This window comes from Lissotriton vulgaris, unplaced genomic scaffold, assembly GCF_964263255.1.
Source record: "Lissotriton vulgaris unplaced genomic scaffold, aLisVul1.2 SCAFFOLD_1042, whole genome shotgun sequence".
Classification (NCBI taxonomy): Eukaryota; Metazoa; Chordata; class Amphibia; order Caudata; family Salamandridae; genus Lissotriton; species Lissotriton vulgaris.
In genome coordinates this window covers 567,867-582,174 of record NW_028247594.1, presented here as the reverse complement: position 1 = coordinate 582,174, position 14,308 = coordinate 567,867, and the positions used below count along the sequence as shown (strand labels likewise).

Here is a 14,308-nt window from a genome sequence, read left to right as displayed (position 1 = left end):
GCGTCTGCACACTACTTATTATGTTCTTTCTGAGTCTTACGATTATTGCTATGAGTTGGATGTTATACATGTATTTTCCTCTTGCACATTCTTTTTCTAATGACACTGTCGAGCACACGTTTAGTGCTCTTCCTCAACACGAATTGTCTTATCGACTTGCGATGCGCAACAATACATTTATTCGTATGTTACACCATTCTCACCAGATCAACAATGCTACTAATTGTTGGATATGTGGCCGACTCCCTATCAGAACTACAAGGGAGCTCTGCCCCTCTTTCCTTACCCGTTTACGCATAATGGTTCCTGTGGTGCATGGTTTAGTTTAATATCCTCTATAAACACCGAATCTAGAGTTTCCCAAAGCAATTGGATATGGGGAAACCTGAACACAGTCATGAACAAAGCATGTTTCCCGAACGAGGAGGGTCTTCCACAAATGACAGGGACAGATTTAGAAAATGAAGTGTATGGATTAGGCAATTTTACACTCAACCTCATGATTCTAAATGTTCAGTCAGAAACCAGTCCAGACTTGCCATCCATATCAGTTCTACCAGCGAAAGGTGTATTGTGTGTCAGAAAGAATGGTTCAGTACATCTAGGCCACAGTGACTGTACTACTGTGGTCGAATTCAGTGACAAAGGCAAGTCTACATTCAAAGCTTCCCGACATTCCTATTTCATTTGTGGTCAGACAGCTTATGTCCGTTTACCTCCAGACTGGGATGGTACTTGTTTCATTGCATTCTTATTGCCACCAGTATTCCTAGCCCCATCCGACTATCACAGGAATTCCCGCCTTAATATTGTTAGACACAAGAGAGACCTCCCAATAGTTGATCAGACTGAAACTACATGGGAACAATATACTGATTTCAATAAAGGATTCTTTCCCTATCTAGGCACTGTCTCCAATAGTAAACTGATACGCAAATTAACCAGAATACTTGAAGCCGTAGTGAATGAGACTTCTTCTGCCTTGGGCAACTTAACAGAGGAGCAGTCTGCTATGAGACTTGTTGTTCTTCAGAACCGCCTTGTCCTTGACGTCATCCTGGCCGATAGGGGCGGGGCTTGTAGAGTCATCGGATCCAGTTGCTGCTTGTTTATTCCAAATAACGCGCCATCAGTCTATAAGGCCATTACCCGACTTCACGAAATTGCCCATCTGATACACCAGAATCCAGGCTCCTGGACTTGGTCCGGTTGGCTCTGGAGTGTAATCACAGCCTGGGGATGGAAGCTACTGTAATTCCTAGGAATCATATTGGCCATAGTATTCAGTTGTTGTTTATGTCTGCAATGTGGGCCAGCGATTTGCGACTTGTGCGCCACAGCTTGTGTTCCCCATTCAAGTTCACGTTCCCATTCCCGAAGAAAGAAAGAAGAGCAGATGTTATATGAACAGATTGATGGTCTCATAACCATCGATATATCTTGAAGGGTCCGTAGGGGACAAGGAGGGAATGAGGTAATTGAAATTTTTATGGTCAAATGTGTCCCCAACGTGTACCCCAACGACTCCATGTACAAGTTTCAAGTACATGTAATTTCCCTCCACAACCGAATCTGAAGACGCAAATACATTTGCGTCCAACGTTAACATGTCCTCAATCAGATCCACCATGAATGGATCGATAATTCAGTTCCTAAGTATGCCGTGCCACCGTCTTTACATGGTGCACTTTCATGTTTTTCCTGGCTCTGCCGAGCTAGGCCCTGATTTCTGTCTTCAAGCCACGTCTGTCTCTGCCTCTGAAAGCTGCAGCATGGAGATGCATCCCTGACCTCTGCCTTACTTCCTGCCAAGCGAGCGGTGCCCGGCTCGGCCTGGTCTGCCTGCCAAAAACAGTATTTTACCTTCAAGTTATCAGCGTAGCCAGCTCAGCTCCTCGAACACATTCCTGTCTAGTGATTTAGGTAAACATATCCCCGGCTGCAGAGCAAAGAGCAAGTCTTCCTGTCTCCGTGCAAGTAATTTACAGTTCCCGTTGCCAGAGTAGGCCCATGGCCCCGCACGTAGACACGCAGACACCTATGCACGCACTAACAGTCAGTATAGAGTAGCCTCTGCCCAAGAGACCTTTCACTTTAGATTAAACATCCTCCAAATACTAGATATCAGATATGTTATAGGGACAGGTCGATCTGACATGCCAGACTTCTGTCTCCTCTACTAGTGCTAAAAGTCAGACCCTTAGCTTCCTCTAGATGTACGTCAATCACACGTCCTATTAGCTGCGCGCGCATTCATGCCACAGGTTTCAGCTGACTCTGCAAGAATTCTCTAAGCATCCACCCACTTGTGACACTTTTCTGTGACGTTTCCAGTGTACGCCTCTGTGCACACTTTTGTTCACGCCTTTTTGCTACGCACATGTGTTCTTATCATATACATTTCACTTGTCACGCCTACTGTATTCACTGCCATTGTGTCATTTTACTATATATGTCATGTACTGTTAATAAATCGTTGACATCTTTCCTGCCATCATTGCATACCCGAACCCTTGTATTGATGGAATAGATTTCCATGACTCGAGTCATCATTTATGATTAAAGCCCTTATGACTCAGACACCACGGACTCTGCCTCTCATTTGATTGAGCTATTTCTTTACTTGTCCGAAATTCTATGGTAAACTCGTATACGGTAAAATATTTACCACAAAGCTGAGAGTATGGTCTGATTATGATCTTTCGCAGATTATGATTATTCTCTGCTGCCTACATGCTGAGCAGTCTGTTGTGACCCAAGGGTAGACTATTCACCATAGGACGCTGTATTTTGGTCACAGGCTTTATTTCGTGGGTACAACGCGCCACCGCAGCACAGAAGAGAAGCACCAACTGACTCTTTTCAGAACAGGCACCACAGAGCACTATGACAACACATAAAGGTTCTATGTGGAACCTTAAACAAGCATATGTAAGCACAGCAAATTATCTATTTTTTTACACAAATGAAAACTAAGTAAAGTACAGAAATGTACAAAAAAAACAAAGAAAACAAAGAAAGCATAGATGAACAAAATCAAATACATTACAATCAGGACAGCATAAACAATGTGCAAAATGGCAGTACTGCAATTTCAGCGTAATTTTTAGGGAAGACTTGTAGCACGAATAGACTTCCTTGGTACTTGGCAAGTGACATTGGTTTTAGCGACAGTACCTAAGGATACAACGGCTGGACCAGTAAGAGCATCAAGCTCAATACTTCTGGTACCATTGCAAATATCAAATGCGGAATGAACTTTCACAACTTTAGCTAGGTTCCAACAATATCCTCCACGAACCATGACAGCACCCCCACAAACCTATTCTACACAGACTGGTTCACCAAAGGACCTACCACCTTTTTTTAAAAAGCTGGTGCTTTTGATACGAACCAAGTCCCCTGGAGTCTCGTTGACTGTATTTAGACTTCTTTTGATTATACCTATCAGACATCTTCTTTTGTGCAGTTTTAACTTGTGTTTCCAGCGCATCATTGTCAACGCAACATGATACTTTATCACAAATAGTTCTTAGCAACCAAGCAGAATAAAGTGCAGAAGTGGGTACTCTACCTTTGAGTGATATAAAAGGCGCCACTTTGGTTAGGGAATGTGGCGTAGTGCGGTAAAACCAGAGCATGGACCTGACCGCACCCTCAACGTCATAACAATGATTCTTTGCCCACTAGATACATTCTACCACCACTCTGTTCATCCTCTCTAACAAACTGTTGGTTTGAGGGTGTCCAACAGAGCTTCTAAGATGCTTCACGCCAGATTCATTCAAAAACACACTAATTTCCTGATTGACAAACTGCACCCCATTATCCGAAACAAGAGCCTCTAGGAACCCTTCCCGCATGAAAAGCTTTTAAAAACAGAATAGCAGGGGGCGTGTCCAAGATGGCGACTGTGTAAGACGCTCTTCACGGTCGCTCCGGCCTGCTGAACTCACCAGCACTAACATCGCCTTCCATCTACGGGCGACTTTGGGCGGAAGACACCATCGCTGCTTCTCTGACACCCTATAGAGGTTGTTGGAGGCGCGGGGGGCCGCCTCTGAGCGGTGCTATTCGTGTGCTGCTGAGGCCTGGTGACAGCGGCTGACTGGGGCCCGCCTGGGGTGGTTCCCTCCGCCTCTTCCGCCTGTGGGGGCCTGCGGGCGCTGTCTGCGGGGCATCCACCGAGGGGATCTGAGCGGATCGTAGAGGAGCCGGACATTACCCGCCACAGCCCCGCTTCTGAGACTTGGCCTGCGGCCTCGCGCCAAACCCTCCCGCGACGCTCTGGGCCCTGCCTGACGCCGGTGCTTCGGCCGGACACAGCGCCGCTCTGGGCTGTAGAGCGGCTGCAGCTTCGGCTGGCATTGAGCGGGACATAGAAAACAGAGTCCCAGAGCGCGACTGGCGAGCCTCTCACCTGCCTTTCAGCGTCGCACCACTGCTCTGCTCCCCGCCCAGGAGGACTCCAGGTACGACCCGCCCTTTGCTCTTCTTGGACCCCGAGGCCTGCTGACGCGTTCCCCCCCCCCTCCCCCTCTGCTGGGAGTGGTGCTAGAGCCCTGGGAAATACCTGCAGCTGACATCACCATAGCACTGACGTGGGGGGCGGGGAGATGCAAGGGGCCACCGTGCTTTCCGGTACTGTTGCCTCGCCCACAACAGCAGCACCTAGACTTTCACCCTCATGATCCTGTGGGTCGCTTCCAACACCCAGTGAGTGCCTGTGCTAAATCCCTTGGGTGGACCAAGACATCTCTCCCCGTCGACTGCGCGTGGCCCCAATCACCTTCAGTGGGCCATTGAGGAACGGTTTGGCGGGCGGTGAGGTGGACAGCGTGGTCCCCCGCGACCTTTCTAACTGCGGGCCCCTGTGCCCATCGCGACCCCGCTTGCTCTGGCACTGCAATCCCCTCCAAGGGTCCTCAACGACTGCCGGTAGCTGCAACCACCTGCAATCGACATCGCTACATCTGCTGTCCTGATCCTGCCGTTGGTTTCTCCGCTCGCCATATACGCCAGGCTTACTACACCCACAACACACCCTCCTCGAATTCGTTCCTGCATTGCTTACCGACGTCGGACCACAGCAGGGTCTTTACTGGGAAGTGGGCCTCCCCATGGCTTCTGGGCACCCTAAGAAAGACCACTCGGTCAAGGATATGCACCAACCCAAGGTGATGAGCCCGCACCCGGATGAGTCGACGGGGGCGGCTGGTGGAGCGGACGCTGCTCCGGGAACCCAGGCCTTCATGACATCGCTCTGCCTTTAAAGAGGACCTCCAAGAACTCAAAGACCAACTGGCAGTAGATTTACGAGAAGTTTGATGCGATGTCTTGGACATTGGGGACCGGGTCGCAACACTGGAGGAACATGAGAATGGTCATGACGAGGAACTTGAGATGCTGCAACAGGAGGTTCTCCTCCTCAAAGAACAACATATTGAGCTCCAAGGGCAGGCGGAGGATCTCGAACTGCTCCTGTTGCAACAATGTGCGTATCCGAGGGGTGAAACAGGGAGTGGATGAAGACGACATCGCAGATTTTGTGCAGGCCCTGTTCAGGCATATCCTGGGCCCGGATCACACTACAGAGATACAACTTGATAGAGTCCATCGAGTGGGCCTGCCTCGTCGGAGTAATGCACCTCCACCGGACATCCTGGCGTGTGTCCATAACTTTCAACTAAAGGAACGTATTCTCTGTAAGGCCAGAGACTCTCACCCCCTGCAATTTCGGGGCCTCACACCAACTCTTTACCATTACCTTTCCGCGTTCACACTGCTCAAGAGACGTGAATTTCCGCGTTCACACTGCTCAAGAGACGTGAATTCCGGCCCGTCACCCAGTGCCTTGGGGAGAAGAGGATCCCCTACGCGTGGGGGGCACCCTTTTCGCATCATCTTCAAATACGATGGAAAACTACATCAAATATATTCCTTGCGCGAGGCTTCCGACCTCCTTGGCGTCCCGCCTCGAGTCGGCGCACTCACGGGGAACACCTGCGCCCCACAGCACACGCCAAGTACGATGGCACACCGTGGGCGGACCCTCCTCCTCGGCCCTTGGCCCGGACGCTGCTGCCCGCGCAAAAGAGCGGGACGGTGTCCTGGCATCACTGGCTGGCAGTGCCGCCAACACCTCTCCCGCCTGATTCTTCCCACTTACTAACGTATGGAAGTCACTGCTCGAGCGGGCCAGAGGACTGGCATCCTTACCCGCTTTCTTGGACTTGACGCCTTCCCCTGGAACTTTACTACTATGACGAACTCTTGTCATTCCCGCACGGTTGCGGTTGTTTCGTACCACATTGAAGTAGCCAACCAATTTCGGCCCTGTTGGGCGCTTGTCTTGCCATTTTTGTTGTTCTGTATTGGGTTTGTTTTGGAGTTGGGTGGGTTTCCTCCTCAGGGAGTCCTTGTACTGGCCATGTATACCATAATGGTACAGATTTCAAAGTTTTCGCCTCCCAGGTGGCTCCTAACTCATTTCCATTCAGGCGCGGAGCTCCACTGCTCAGAACACAACAACCCCCTCCCTCCCCCATCTAGACCTTAAAGTACGGGGCCTCAACAATCCAACTAAATGGAGAGCGGTGTAGTCCCTTTTTGAAAACTCGGGTGCTGATCTTTGCCTCCTTCAGGATACCCACCTCTTGACATCAGATACCCACCGCATGCAATACAAACACTTTCCCCACCAGTACTGGTCCTCTATGACAAGCAAGAGGGGTGGAGTGGCCATCCTAGTCGCTTTACATTTTAGGGGTTCAGTAGTTGGCCCATACAGGAGATCAAAGGACGCCTTTTAGCCCTACGCCTCCAAATTGGCTCCTCCTCCAGCACCTTCACTTCAATTTACTCCCCTAATGAACGCCACATATCACACTGTCCATGCGCTTCCCGTCTGCGAGTGCTGCCCCCGCACTGCGTTGGCGCCTGCAAGATTCCCTGCTTAGGTCCCCCAGTGTAGTTGCATACGTCAGGCGCTGCATCACAGACTATATTGCGACAAACAGGGATGACACTCCACTATCCTCGGTATGGGAGGCGCTCAAATTGGTTACTAGGGGAGCCCTTATAGCTAAAGCCTCTTATGACAGCAAGGTTAGGCAATCGAAACGCATGGGACTGGAATCCGCAGTCAGGGAGTTGGAGGCCATACATAAACGTACAGGTGCCCCTCGCATATGGCGTCAACTTGAGAAAGAGCGCCTTCAACTTTGTCGCCTAGATCTCGACCGCTCCGAACACGCAGCAGTGCGCCTAAAACACAAATATTTTGTGGGCACCAACAAAGGATGCCACATAGTAGCACACTGCCTTCACAGCCAACAAGAAGCGCATTCGGTCCCAACGCTCCGTGATGACTCCGGCCGTTCCATCGCCGGTGACACCCAGATTGTGGCAGCCTTCCACTCCTTCTACAGTGCGCTCTACACGGCAGACCCCTCTTTACATTCAGATCCCTCGGACTACATCGCCGGGGTGGCCATAACACCCTTACCCGAGGGAGAAGCAGGTTCCCTGGAAGCACCTATTCGTATAGACGAGGTGATACCCGCTATCGCGCGATTGAAGCTACAGAAAGCACCGGGCTCTGATGGCCTTAGTGCCCTTTTTTACGAGACCTACTGTGCGGAACTTGCTCCGCTGCTAACACGGTTATTCAACTCCTACGCGGATACTGGGTCTCTTTATCCCTCTATGCTGCAGGCCTCTATATTGGTCATCCCTAAGCCGGGTAAAGACCTGGAACTTTGTAGCTCATACCGATCGATCTCCTTATTGAATATAGAAGGCAAATTATTTTCTAGTATAATAGCACACAGACTAAATCCCCACATGTCAAGTCTTGTTGACCCCGATCAATCCGGCTTCATTCCGATTTAGGCAATGTGGGAACACTAAACGCATCTGACACCTTATTGACAAGGTGCATCGGTCAAAAGAAGAGGCTCATCTTCTAGCAATTGCCGCGGAGAAAGCATTCAACCGTGTACACTGGCCGTACCTCTTTGCGACTCTGGAACGCTTTGGAATGGGGCCGTGCTTCCGGCGCTGTATTGAGAGCATCTCCAGCACGCTCCGGGCAGCCGTTCGGGTCAATGGTGTCCTTCCGGCGCACTTTGCGGTGGGGAGGGGGACACGACAGGGCTGCCCCCTTTCTCCCCTGCTCTTCGTCCTCTATATGGAGCCAATGGCTCAGCGTCTCGGAGATAACCCTCTTGCCCGTGGTATTCCCTTTGGCCTAGATAAACACCTTCTCAATCTATATGCCGATGATCTTATCTTCTCGGTGGCCCAACCCCTAGCTTCCTTACCGGCTATTGTGAACGACCTCTGTGAATTTAGCCAGTTCTCTGGCTTTAAAATCAGCATGTAAAAGTCACAGGTGCTCAACCTCACAGCTTCTCCGCAGACGGAGGAGGCTCTCCGGAATCGGTTTGCATTCGATTGGGTGGCTGACGGTATCACATACCTCGGGCTGGTCCTCCACAAAAGCCTTGCACGGACGGCGGAAATAAATTGCTCTGCACTGCTACAACGAATCCGCACAGATCTACATCGTTGGCGCCGTTTGCCTCTGACATGGTTCGGGAGATTATCTGAGGTTGAGATGAATATACTACCACGGGCTCTCTACCTATTTCAAACGCTACTGCTTGAACCCCCTCCGCACACACTTCGCCAGATGCAGTCGGAGATAGAAGGGTTCATCCAGGGCAGGTCGGCGCCCCGATTGCACAAAGCACAGTTTCAGAGACCTAAGAAAGCGGGAGGCCTGGCCCTCCCTAATATAGCCTGATATTTCTACGCCTCCCAGCTGCGGTGCCTGGTGGAGTGGAACCGCCCCATGACCGAGAAATATTGGGTGTTCGTGGACCAAACCGTAGCAGGCCCCACATTTGGCGTGATACCTGGATCCCACGATCGGCTCGGGAATGGGGCTTATACTCCTCTCCCGTCACGCGTCCTACAATGCTCGCGTGGGACAGGGTATCCCGGAGAGCTCATCTGTCCACCTTCCCCTCCCCCTTGACCCTACTTTTCATGAACCCTGCTTTCCCGCTGGGGGTGAATAACGGAGTGGCGACAAGCTGGATCGAGGGGGGCTGCAAACGCCTATGCCATCTCTTTAATCTTAGAGGGCTGATTCCATTCAAAGAACTCAGAGCAGACTATAACCTGTCTGCATCCGATTTTGACCTGCACTCGCAAATGGCGCACTGGCTATCTGGGCCCGAGACGCGACCCCTTGCTTTCCGCCCGATGCTGCCGTTTGAGAAATGGGTCCATAGCAAAAAAGACAAGCACTTAATCTCGAAATATATGCCTTCTTTACGGCGGCTCTCCCTTCGACACACACCGCTGGGCTGAAACGATGGGAAACAAAACTAGGCCGTACCCTATCGGACAAGGAATGGGGGGATGTTTTTTACCGAGCTCACCACACCACCTACTCCTCTAGTCACTCAGAAACGGCCTTCAAGAACTCGACATACTGGTACTATACTCCTGATAGGATCTCCCGATGGCAACCCCAGTGCGATGGCCTCTGCTGGAGGGGGCGTGGTAGTCCAGGGACTCTCTTACACCTACTATGGCAATTCACCAAACGAACTCGCTATTGGGATCAGATACTTAATGACATTGATAAGGGATTCACCACCTTCATACCCCGGCTCCCTGCATACACCCTTCTGGGCCTTCCTAATGCCTTATCCTGTCCCCTACTCTCACTTAAGGGGAGGCAAATGGCGCTTGCACTGAACGCTGCGCACAGGGTAATACTAACACGTTGAAAGTCAGACACTGCTCTGGAACACATACATTGGGTGCATCAGCTGTTGAACCTCTTAGCGATGGAAAAGCTCTCATGGCAGCTGCTGGGAAGTCTGCAGACTTTGCTGAAACCTGGGCCCCGTTCTTGACTATTCTTTCCACAGAATTTCAGGAAGGACCTGCCCCCGATATCTCCGTATCCTTAAACTGATCCCAGAGGACGCCCCTGCCCCTCCTTAAGTATTTTTGGCTTAGACTCTCTCTCTCCTTTCCTCTTGCAGATTTAGTGTCCCAACAGTGGCCCATAGCATTCCTGGAATCAATATTGTTTCCTTCTTTCCCTTTTCCTGTATTGGATGGTTCACTGAGGAGATTGGGTGGAGGGAGGGTGTGGGATTTGTTTTGACATTGGGTCTATTGTCTCAAGGTCTGCAAAAGATACCTTGGAACTCCCGCCTCACAATTCCCTTGGGTGTTCGCCCTCAATCTTGCCGACCAGTTCCTTGCCTTAAGACGCGGCCGTCCCTGTAGGTGTAGGCGGCATGCTGTGTATAGTAGTCAAAAGCCTTAGGCTGCCTCAACCTCCTGGTACAATTGCTATCGACTCTGCCAGCCCGCTGGGTTGTAGGTGATTTGACCTGTTCAATGCTTATATCCTGTCAATAAAAAAAAGATTTAAAACTAAAAACAGAATAGCATTACCGGCTGTGGGAGAGGAGCAGAACTTGACTTCTGGCCACTTGCTATGGAAATCCATAAGAACAAACACAAAGCATAAGTTGTGTGGTAAAACATTGAAAGGGCCAACCAGATCATTGCCCACTTTAAGCCATGGCTTTGTGGGAAAAGGAATGGGCTGAAGAGGAGGAGTAGCAACATCCCCTTTTCTGTACCACTACAAACTACACATTCCTTGACCATCTCCTCTATATCCTTGTCCATTGAAGGCCACCAATAATGCAGCCTGACCCACCTTTTAGTCATGGTTGCCCCCAGATGGCCGTCATGTGCACAGTCAACCAATTTAGTACGGACATTCATGGGGGGAAACACATCTAGCATCTCTCATGACTACTCTGTCCTCAATAGACAACTCTTCCGCCACTTTCCAAAAAGGCTGGATAGCCCGGGACACACATCTCTCCCTGGGCCAACCTTTCACAATGTATTCTTTGACTTCAGCAAATCTGGAATCAAGAGTCAGCGCTTCCTTCCATTCACTGCAAGCTTTGCTTTCAACAGCATCCACAACTGCAATAAAAACAATATTCCCTGTCTTCCTCCACATCCAAAGTATCATCTTCACTTAAGGGTAGTCTTAACAACATGTCAGCCCTTACATTCTGCTTTCCAGGAATGTGTTTAACAGTAAAATCATACTGCAGAAGTTTGGTGGTTAACTGTGCAATGCGAGGCGTGGCATACTTGAGACATTCTCCCCCCAGAATGTATAGCAGGGGTTTACAATCAGTTTGTATATAAACTTCCGGCCCCAAATATATGTTCTGAATTATTCACATGCCCAGTAGCATGCCAAAAGCTCCTTTTCCATCACAGAATAGTTAAACTCGGGATCTCTTAGAACTCTAGATGCACAGCTAATGGTAGACTCATTCACACTTGTGGATTGTGTAAGCACTGCCCCTAGACCATAATTGCTAGCGTCAACAGTGATAGTACAAGGAACTGCTGGATCATAAGCTCTGAGTGTTTTGGTATTTACCATCTCGGATTTGAGCAGCTCAAAAGTTTCCTGACAGTTACTATCCCATACAAATAGACATTCGTCCTCAGCATATTGGAGAGTACTTTCATCTTGCTGGCATAGTCGGGAATGAAACGTGAGAAACTCACACAACCCCAAAAACGAACGTAACTCATCCTTCTTTTTGGGGCAAGGACACTCAGCAACCGCTCTTACCAAACCAGGTCTGGGACTTACCCCATCAGAGGACACAAGATGTCCTAAAAACTGTATTTCTCTTTTCCAGAACTCACACTTTTTTTTTACAACAATACCTTTTTCCTCAAAGGTACCAAGCACTGTCTTCAAAATCTTATCATGAAATGTTTTGCAAAAATTAGAACATCATCTTGGAAGATGACAACGCCCTTCACATCTCGTAGCACAGACTGCATGAATCTTTGGAACACCGAAGTCGTGGACGCGAGACCAAACCACATTCTACAAAATTGGAAGGATCCAAAAGGTGAATTAAAAGCATTTTAATGACGTGATTCATCCTCCAACAAGATTTGATGGTATGCGGAAGCTAAATCAATCTTGGAAAACCATTGAGCATCCCTTAATTCCTCTAACAGAGCACCAATTTTGGGAAGCGGATGTGCATCAACCCAAATCTTTGTAAAGACTTTTCAGATCGATGCTCAAACGGATCTCGCCATTCCGTTTTCGTGCGACCACCAATGGACTTAACCATAAGCTGGATTTCACTGGCTCAATGATCCCAGACTTCTCCAATCTTTCTACATTTAAATCAGCCCTGAGGCTAAATGGTACTGATCTGACCTTGTGCTTCACAGGCACAGCATCCTTTTTTAATTTGATCCTGTGCTTAAAACCTGCTATTTTTCCAAGAGTGTCAGAAAACACTTTTAGAAATTCTTGTTCTAAAGAGAGATTCCGGCATTTCTTGTACCACTAAGACTTGTTCACTTGTAGCAGGCCTCCGCACCATGCCAAAAAGGCCTTGGTGATACCAACCAAGGATGTTCAAACCACAAACAGCAACTTAGATTTTACCCTGAATCCTTCGACCATTAAACTCAAACACATCCTCAATGTGGCCTTCCAAGTCTATCTTACGTCCCTCATATGATACAGGTGCTCTGTCAGGGGGAAATAGTGCTCTGTCACACCAAGATTTCTTGAAGAGCTCGTTTGTGATCATGGTTAGGCGTGCGCCTGAGTCCACCAACATCTTCAAACACACATCGCTCACCAACACCAACACATTTTGAGGGGTCACCAGTAACTGTCATCATCTGTTACAGAGACAATCCTATCTTGAAACTCATGAACAGTGTCGCTATCACACAACTGTTCATTCTTCACTACGCAATTGACTTTCGCTCCCTTGTTTAGACTTGATTGGCTAACTTTGGCCAGATTACCAATCCTTCCACACTTGTGACATTTGGCATTCTTACCGGGACAGAATCTGTTGTCATTGCCATGTGGAGGGTAACCACACCTGTAACAAATATTTTTCTTTTGAAACATGCCTTTCTCATTAGGTTTGACTTTTCTTATTGTGCTGCTATTAGCATTGGTTGAGGCAACTGCTTCGACCGTTTCCTTTGAATTAGAACTCATACTCAACTCCTTAATAGAATTTTGTGCCAATTCTAAACTTTTCGCCCCTTTAATGGTCTCAAGACTGGGGTTACCCATTGTAAGCAAGTTTTGCTGAAATTGCTTATCGGAACAGTGTGCAATGAACTGGTTTCTTACCAATTGGTCACGGTACTCACCCAATTGACACTCAGCACAGAGTTTCCGTAACGCACTCAAATATGTATCAACATTCTCACTCTGGAGTTGCACATGTTTAAAAATGTGTGCCTCAAGACCACTAAACTGAATTGCACATCAAATGTTATTGCTAGTTTCATAACTGCTTCTTGGTATTCACCAACCACTTCTCCCTCCGCCAACACAATGTCAGGAAGATGTTTGAAAACCTCCCTACTTTCAAACCCTAATGAATTGAAAAGTAAAAACTTCTTCCATTCCGCCCTATAGTCTGAAGCCCCAATGACACCAACATACGTTTTAAATGCTGAATCCATGGTCTCCATTGGATCTGAGGTGTGCCAGGGCTCTCGAAAAGGAGGTGGTGGGTTAACGGATTGCATTAAAAAAAAAAAAGATATATAGATATGTATACTAGTGCAATTTTCTTTAAGCAAGCCTAACCGTGTTTCTGAATATAAAGCACCATTTTTACTTTTGCAAGCTAAATTCTAGATTTTAACACTATACACAGTGGTGAATATTATAATGTTGCAAACCACCCACTAGATGGCAGTAGAACCCAAAAAACTAAATTGTTTCCCTCAAAGATTCTTAATAATGTGATGAATTGTCAGTTGTGAAAGCATCCCAAATACATTTTGCCGGGAAAGAACAATAAATATTAAATACGCAAATACTAAGTAAAATCTTGAACAAAAAATGCAACCTATTATTTCAAACATAGGCTGCCAGTCGAACGCTGCAATTCTATAAATCACACGTCACTTTGAGCTCAAAATATGTGCAAACAATGTACCACTGAGCAGAGTCTTCTTTCTTCAAAATTCGCCGCAGCTCCGCTTAACCCCTTCGCTGCTAGGCCTTTTCCCCTCCTGTGCTAAGCCTTTTTTTGGCGATTTGGGGTAGTGCGCGCTTAGGCCCCTCTAACTTTTTGACCACATAAGGTATCCACGCCAAATTTGCGTCCTTTTCTTCCAACATCATGTGGATTCTAAAGGTGCCCAGGGTTTGTGGATTCCCTTG

The 14,308-nt window shown here is 48.3% G+C and overlaps 1 protein-coding gene across 2 annotated transcripts in view; it reads left to right on the top strand.

Annotated features, from left to right (window-relative positions):
* Positions 1-14,308, top strand: part of LOC147665142 (nicotinamide riboside kinase 1-like) — a 265,258-nt gene that overhangs the window by 133,231 nt on the left and 117,719 nt on the right. The gene's annotated exons all lie outside the window — the stretch shown is intronic.